Genomic DNA, 9,318 nt, shown 5'->3' with positions numbered 1-9,318 from the left:
GAAGCAATTCACTGAAGAACATTAAAAGAAAATTGAAATGAATGGTCAAACTAATAAAGTGTCAAAGCAAATAATTATCTAATTGTCTATATTACTTTAGTGATTATACCAGAAGTGCCTTTTAAAAGGTTAACTGTATTATGTGCTCATTGTGTTACTCAACTGCACGTAATTTATTTGTTTTAATATTGGTTGAAAGAAAATAAACATCTTTCACATAAACCATAGTGTACAAATTATTTTTTAATTTTAAAATATAAACATGAGGCATTCTTTTTCAAAAACTGCTTTTCCTTACAGAAAAAAAAATCTTGGCACATCTATTTGTCCATTATTCCAGTGTCGGTTTTTTCTTCATAAGTTTAATTACAGGCTGGTATTCCAGCTACTTAGTTCAACACCATATTTCTCTAATGTCTTTTGCTATACATAAAGGGGACCACAAACTAATTACTAAGCCATGGATAGTCAAGAAGTTAAAAGTTTTAAGCAAAAAATGCCACAGTTTGCCACTTAATCAGATAATTTTATTTTCTTTAATAGACTTCGTTTTTTAGAGCGGTTTTTGGTTCTCAGCAAAATTGAGCATGAAGTACAAGATAGAGCCATTTAATTTCGAAACAATATGCTATTAGCCTAGGATCATGATTTCATTTGTCAAACTAGATTTTTCTTACAGAAATAGCACTGAAGTCCTATTACAAATATCTTTATCTTTGCCAATCACCTAAATTAAGACTGTAGATCATAAAACAGGTTAGACATATAACCAAGAACTCCAGCCAATTAGTCAGATGATATTGTCTGAAACACTCTTTACTGGCCTCATATATTGAATTTTGCCATACCTAGATGCTGTGGAGGAACTAGAAATGAGAGCAATAAAATTAGGATTGGCAGCGGTACAACCCTACGACTTTTCTAGTTAGCAAGGACATACACCATCCTCCTCCCACACCCATACCTAGCACTCAACTGACCTCTTCTCTTTCTGAGGCAATCATATTAATCTGTTAAATATCTACTTTTGATAACACTGTAGACTGAATTAAGCACTACAGTGACTAGGAAAATTAATCATATGCTACCTAGGAGAGGGAAAAATATATTCCAAATAGCTAGCTAAAGTGCAGTATATTGAAAGGGCCATTAAAGTGATTCCAATAAAATGTTTTGAGAGTTTAACAGAAGGAAAGATAATTTCCACTTGGGGTATTGAGGATGTGTTCTTAAAGGAGGTATTATTTGAAGCAAAGCCTTTAAGGTAGCAATGAAAACTGAGGAGAAGACGGATACCTAAAGAAAATAAATTGTGTGAGCAAAGACTTAGAGATCAGAAGGGGTAAGGCATGTCTGAGAAATAGTAAATAGCCCTATATTTTTATGGCATGAGTTGTAATGTCTACGTTTTCATTTCTGAGTTTATTTGGGTTTTCTCTTTCGTTCTTAGTCTAGCTAATGTTTTGTCACTTTTGTTTATCTTTTCAAAAAACCAACTTCTTGTTTTATTGATCTTTTGTATTTTTTTGTTCTCTATTTCATTTATTTCTGCTCTGATTTTTATTATTTCTTTCTTTCTACTAATTTTAAGTTTTATTTGTTGTTGCTTTTCTAGTTCCTTGAGGTGCATCATTGGGTTATTTATTTGAGATTTAAAGGGAGAGATAGACCCCAATATAATAATAGCTGGGGACTTCAACACTTTACTCATAGCATCAGACTAATCATCTAGACAAAAAATCAACAAAGAAACGTTGGATTTAAGTTGCACTTTAGAGCAAATGGTCTTAATAGAAATATACAGAACATGTCATTCAACAGCTGCAGAATGTATATTCTTCTCATCAGCATATGGAACATTTTCCAGGATAGACCATACGTTACGCCACAAAACAAGTCTGAACAATTTTTTTAAAATCATACTAAATCTCTTTTCAGACCACAATGGAATAAAACTAGAAATCAGTAACAAAAAAACCTTTGGAAACTGTACAAATACCTGGAAATTAAACAATATCCTCCTGAATGACCTATGGGTTAATGAAGAAATTAAGAAGGATATTTAAAAATTTCTTGAAACCAATGGAAATAGAAACATAACATACCACAATCTGTGAGATACAGCAAAAGTAGTACCAAGAGGGAAATTTATAAGCAGAAATGCCTACATCAAAAAAGCCCTCTGTTTTTGGAGGAAAGAGATGAGTACAGGAGAGTGGTTCATTTGCCTAGAAAGATCCATGTGAATCAAATTATAAGAGGCCTTGAACACCAGCTGAAGGGCACTAAGGTGTATGAATTATTTATGTGCCAGGGACCATATTAGATTTACATACATGGCATCATTTCATCTTTGCAAAAAAAAAAAAAAAAGGTTAAGTGGCATTAGACCCATTTGCACATCCTTTGCTCAGAATCACAGAGCTTTGTAAGGCAGAATCAGACTGAACTTGGCTGGCCTGGCTGTAAAGTCCACATACTCCACAACACCACCATGCTCCTGTTAGACCAGATTCTGCAGGCCATGAAGATCAGTGGCCATCAGATTCTATCAGTCTTACCCGGAAATGTCTGACACTGATCCATCTCTGAGGCTTATCATCTTTCATCCAATCTTCTGAAATAGCTTCCTCTTGGACTACAGGTTTTCATTGTTCCTCCCTTTACCCACCCTTTCCATGCTGCCTGACTTATCTTTCTGTAAGATTTCATTTCCTGATCTTCAAGGGAGCAGCACTGTAAGCAGGATAAACTGCTAATTGGCACCCACGGCCCTTCACACCCAGGCCCAACCTATTTTTTCATTCTCACATTGTAGGACTCCTGACTCCACCTATACTCCAGGCACACCAACATTTTCACCACTGTGATAATATCATCCCTTCCACATAAGACATATCAGAATTGGCAGAAAGGAGTGGAGGAATGAGGTGGAAGGGAGGTGAGGTATATTTTTGACTGTGAACCTTTGTTCTTTGTTTTCTCTGCTTGATGCCCTTATTCTGTCTGCTCATATAGAGATATAAGTCCTGCCCCCTTGTCCCCTCTGTGAAACATTCTCTAACCATCCCCAGTAAGAATTCTTTGCTCCCGCTTGTGTATTCTCCTGTTTGAACTTACAGGCAGTTACCTGCCTCTCTCCCTTCTAGAAAGTATTCTTAAATGCAAACACTGTCTTTTCCATCCTTGTATAACCAGTATCTAACTAGTGTCTAGCACAGGGTCAATACTCACAGGGCAGACTTGACATAGGCATATTTCTTATTGCAAGGGTGGGTGACAGCCATCAGCAGGGGAAGCCACAGGTCATATGTAGTGCAATGAAGCCTTGCACTATGCTAAATAGAATATCATTTACTGAGAAGTTGGGCTGACCTCAGCAGCCTCCTCATAAGCTCTTAGACTTGACCTTATCCCTCTACTTTTTCCTTCTCATTCTAAATGTTAGCTGTCTTACAATAAGTTCTTACCCACTAGTCTTTATTTCCATCTCTAACTTCACTCCAATGTCTCTGTTTTAAATATCTTAACAAATTAAGTTTCATTTTTAATTGATTTTGAATTTCAATTATTTTAATCTCATATATATTCATACATATTATAGGCTAGTCCCTAAGGGGTTTTTCAGGAGCCATTGACCATTGTTAAATAAAAACCTGTTGCAATTTGGCTTTTATGTGTGGCTTTCTCTCCAGTCAACAAGAAAACATGTGCTGCTGCTGTGTTGAGCTCTTTTGGTGGGTTTCCCACAGCAAAGCTTTGCTGTGCACTATATCCCTCTCTTTCTCAGAGCATCATGCACTCGAGAAGATGTGGGGGTCTGAGATGGGAATGATCAGGCATAGCCCCACTTTGTACCTGGTTATCCTTCCCTACTGCTCAGTCTCATCCATTCATGACTCAGGCCAGCCTCATTTGAGGAACTTCAGTCCATCAGTCACCTCTGAAAGTGTCTTAGCCCCAATATTACCTGAATTCAGAAGGTAGATGACCCCTTCTCAGTTCAACGGTGATTGCCAACACTCAATATTTACTCCAAACCGTTGCCCACAAGGGACATAACATCATTAAACCCAACATAAAATTAACAGCCCTCAAGTGCCTAGGACATGATATCTCCCTTGAAGGACACACTTTATCTTCTAAAAGAATTAACATTGTCATCAATTTCCCTTTCCCTAAGGCCAAAAGACAACTCTGACTATTTCTAGAATACATTGGCTATTGCCAAAACTGGATCCCTAACTTTTCTGCTATTGCTCCTCCCTAACGCCCCTTAATTGGGCTTCTGAGTCTGCATTTCAGAGTCTCAAGTCCTCTCTATCCTCTTCCCTCACTGCTAGATGCCCCAATTACTCATCAACTTTTCCCTTTTTATACACAAAAGGGATGAAGACACTTTAGGTGTCCTCAACAAAATCACAGCTCTCTTCCTCACCACCAAAACTGCTGCAAGACTACAAAGAATACAACCTTAGGTTCACATTTCATAATTAAAGAAATACAAGCCTTCAAACAGAAATTCACTCCAAAAGGAAACATTAAATTGGAGGTCTTTCAAGAGCCCCTAGAAGCAGATGATGACATGAGGTAGACTGCTTTCCCAAGAACAACTGCATGATGCCATCAGGTGGCTGACTTCTACCCAAGACACCAGAACAAGATCCCCTATAAGTCCTATTTTTAATTCCCTCCATATTCTCCCTTTGTGTCCTTCTTATTGTCCTCATTATCCTTTTGCACTCATAAGTACAAAAGCTTTCTGAGACAGGTCTGCTCTTTTCCTTTTTGCCTTCCCTACCATTTCTTTCTTCTCTATTCCCCATTTACCTGCCTTCAGAAAGGATGCTCAAAACTTTTGGATGGCTTGTACTGAAGAGACTACTCAATCTTTAAATCTTTCTTAAAATCATTGCTTTTATGCATCCTTTTCTCTCTTGGATCAACCACCTGATATAGTTTGGATCTGTGTTCCCACCAAATCTCATGTTGGATTATAGTCCCCAGTGTTGGAGGTGGGACCCAGTAGGAGGTGGTTGGATCACGGGGGTGGACTTCTCGTGAATGGTTTAGCACCAACCCCTTTGGTGCTGTTCTTGTGATAGAGAGTGAATTCTCATTTTTGAGATCTGGTTTTTAAAAAATGTGCAGCATCTGTGCTCTCACTCTCTCTTGCTTCTGCTCCTGCCATGTGAGATGCTTCACTCCTTTTTTACCTTTCACCATGACTGGAAACTTCTTGAGGCCTCCCCAGAAGAAGAAGCCGCTGTGCTTCCTGTATAGCTTGCAGAACAGTGAGCCAATTAAACCTCTTTTCTTTATAAATTGCCCAGGCTCAGTTATTTCTTTATAGCAGTGCAATACTATACTTTGCACCATCTTCCCCCAAATTACTTTTCTCATTTTTAAAATCTCCACAGCTATTGATTTAGCTGTTTTCCTCTGCACAATGTTAGGAAATTGTTGCTATATTTTATATCAATCACACAAGCATCCAAATAGAATCTGAACCACTTTTTTAAAAAGTCATTTTTTATTTCTCTCACAATTTTACAGACAATAATGCTCTATGTTCTAGTTTCTGGCTTTACAGCATTTACTCTGTCAACTCTGATGACAGTGCTTATAACTATTAATCATTTTCCCACAGAAAATACAACATTGTATGAAATAAGTTTACCATGGGGAATTTCTATGGGGACACTAAAGATTTACATATGGAAAAGTACCAATCAAGATATTCCCCTTATAGCCATACCCTTTCCTCAACCTAGTATAGCAGAAGAGAATTGCTCCCACTTCACTTCGTTAGCCACAAAAGACAACTATTTCATTTATGGAAGAGGAAACTACTGGTATCTCCTAGAACACTGAACAGGCTCATGTTATCTAGCCAATCTTGTCAACCTCTACCATATATTATCAGGGGAACCCACCCCCAATATTTCAATGTATGTTCTTTCTATTTTCCCTAAGTGTCGGCCAGTCTGAGAAATAAAGAGAAAGAGTACAAAGAAAGGAATTTTACAGCTGGGCCGCCGGGGATGACATCACACATCGGTAGGTCCATGATGCCCCCCTGAGCTGCAAAACCAGCAGGTTTTTATTAAGGACTTCAAAAGAGGAGGAGGTGTACGAACAGGGAGTAGGTCACAAAGATCATATGCTTCAAAGGGCAAATAAAGATCACAAGGCAAAGGGCAAAATCAAAAACTCCTGATAATGATCTATGTTCAGCTGTGCACCTATTGTCTTGATAAACATCTTAAACAACAGAAAACAGGGTTCAAGAGCAGAGAACTGGTCTGACCTCAAATTTACCAGGGTGGGGTTTCTTCCCGACACTAATAAGCCTGAGGGTACTGCAGGAGACCAGAGCGTATTTCAGTCCTTATCTCAACCACATAAGACAGATACTCCCAGATTGGCCGTTTATAGACCTCCCCCCAGGAATGCATTCCTTCCCCAGGGTATTAATTATTAATATTCCTTGCTGGGAAAAGAATTCAGTGATATCTTCCCTACTTGTACGTCCATTTATAGGTTCTTTGTAAGAAGAAAAATATGGCTCTATTCTGCCTGACCCCGCAGGCAGTCAGACCTTATGGTTGTCTTCCCTTGTTCCCTGAAAATCGCTGTTATTCTGTTCTTTGTCAAGGTGCACTGATTTCATATTGTTCAAACACACATTTTACAATCAGTTTGTACAATAGTGGTCCTGAGGTGACATACATTCTCACCTTACAAAGATAACAGGATTCTCACCTTACAAAGATAACAAAGATCTCACCTTACAAAGATAACAGAGATTAAAGTAAAGACAGGCATAAGAAATTATAAGAGTATTATTTGGGAACTGATAAATGTCAATGAAATCTTCACAATTTGTGTTCAGAGATTGCAGTAAAGACAGGTGTAAGAAATTATAAAAGTATTAATTTTGGGAACTGATATGTGTCCATATTAAAATGAAATCTTCACAATTTATGTTCCTCTACCACGGCTCCAGGTGGTCCTTCCGTTCAGGGTCCCTTACTTCCTGCAACAATATATGTAGCTCAACTACTTTCTTAAACTATTTAAATTCCCCTCTGTCCCTTCTAATGTCCATCATTGGTCTTGATGGTGCACTAGTAACTGTGCCTCCTGAAAATGTAGAAGTTGGCACCAAAATATTACTGCATTCTTCCTTTCATTGCTAGATCTCAGATCTTCCTTGAAAAGGCAGCTGAGATAGTAAGAAATCTCCAGAACTTAAAGCTGCATTTGATCACATTTAAGCTACTTTTGTGCCTGGAGCAGCTGCAGTATGGGATACTCAGAGTGAAGAGAAACTCTCATATCTTCCATGCTCTAATATGGGAGATAACCATCACTGCAAACAACCAAATAAATAACTTCACTCTTTCCACCCCAGAATTTCAAAAGACTCAATACACAGAGCTCCATAACTGATTGGCACTCAATATGACCTTGGCATCTAGAGATGAGACATGCTTTGTTTGGAAGCAGATGCTGCACGATTGTTATCCAAAATGTCTCTGACCTCTACATCATAAACGAGAATATTCAGTTGCTAGTGAGGAAATGCATGCTGCTGCCACCACAGTTCTAACTCAATCAAAAAAGGACCTCCTCACATCAATTTCCTGGAATTCACTAGATTGGATGCTTCCTGGCCTCAAGTCTTGGTTTTACTCCTTAACACACCTCTCATGGTTATTTTTCTGCTTTTGCTTATAAGTATCTCCTGATTAAAGGTCTTGTCTCCAGAAACCTTCTCAGTTCCAGATCACCATCAGAGTATAATACAGGCGTACCTCAGAGATATTGTGGGTTTGGTTCCAGACCACCTCGATAAAGCAAATATTGCAATAAAGCAAGTCATAATTTTTCTTTTTGGTTTCCCAGTACATATGAAAGATTTGTTTATAGTTTACTATGTGTTTTCTTTATATTTACTATGTGTTTTATTTATATTTTATATTTACTATATATTTTATTATGTGTGCAATAGCATTGGGTCTAAAAAAAAACCCAATGTACACACCTTAAAAATACTTTAAGGTGGCTCATGCCTGTAATCCCAGCACTTTGGGAGGCCGAAGTGGGTGGATCACGAGGTCAGGAGATCAAGACCATCCTGGCTAATGTGGTGAAACCCTGTCTCTACTAAAAATACAAAAAATTAGCCAGGCATCGTGGTGGGCACCTGTAGTCCCAGCTACTCGGGAGGCTGAGGCAGGAGAATGGCGTGAACCCGGGAGGCAGAGCTTGAAGTGAGCCAAGATTGCTCCACTGCACTCCAGCCTGGTTGACAGAGTGAGAATCTGTCTCAAAAAAAAAAAAAAAAAAAAAAACTTTATTGCTAAAAAATGCTAATGGTCATCTGAGACTTCAACAAATTGTATCTTTTTGCTGGTGGAGGGTCTTGCCTCAGTATTGATGGCTGCTGACTTCATCAGAGTGGTGGTTGCTAAAGGTTGGGGTGGCTGTGGCAATTTCTCAAAATACAGTAACAATGAAGTTGGCTGCATCAATTGACTCTTTCACAAAAGATTGATTTCTCTATAGCATGTGATGCTTTTTGTAGCATTTTACCCACAGTAGAACTTCTTTCAAAATTGGAGTCAATCCTGTCAAACCTGGCAGTTGCTTTACCCATTAAGTTTCAACAACGTTCACAGCAACTTCTCATCCAATCAAGTTTCATCATGAGATCGCAGCAATTCAGTCACATCTTCAGGCTCAACTTCTAATTCTAGCTATCTTGCTATTTCCACCACATGTGCTGTTACTATTTCCACTGAAATCTTAAACCACTCAAAATCATCCATGAGGGTTGGAATCAACTTCTTCTAAACCCCTGTTAATGATGATATTTTGACCTTGCCCCATGAATCAGGAATAGTTTTTTTTGTTTGTTTGTTTTGTCACCCAGGCTGGAGTGCAGTGGCGTGATCTTGGCTCACTGCAACCTCTGCCTCCTGGATTCAAGCAATTCTCCTGCCTCAGCCTCCTGAGCAGCTGGGATTACAGACATGCATCACTATGCCCAGTTAACTTTTGTGTATTTTTAGTAGAGATGGGGATTCTACATGTTGGCCAGGCTGGTTTTGAACTCCTGACCTCATGTTATCCACCCATCTTGGCCTCCCAAAGTGTTAGGATTACAGGTGTGAGCCACCTTGCCCTACCAGGAATAGTCTTAATGGTGTGTAGAATGGTGAATTTTTTTCAGAAGTTTTTCAACTTATTTTCCCAGATCCATTGGATGAATCACCCCCTGTGGTAGCCATAGCTTTATGAAATATATTT

The sequence above is a fragment of the Pongo abelii genome, chromosome 7 (assembly GCF_028885655.2).
Source record: "Pongo abelii isolate AG06213 chromosome 7, NHGRI_mPonAbe1-v2.0_pri, whole genome shotgun sequence".
Lineage (NCBI taxonomy): Eukaryota > Metazoa > Chordata > Mammalia > Primates > Hominidae > Pongo > Pongo abelii.
This window is presented reverse-complemented; position numbering follows the sequence as displayed.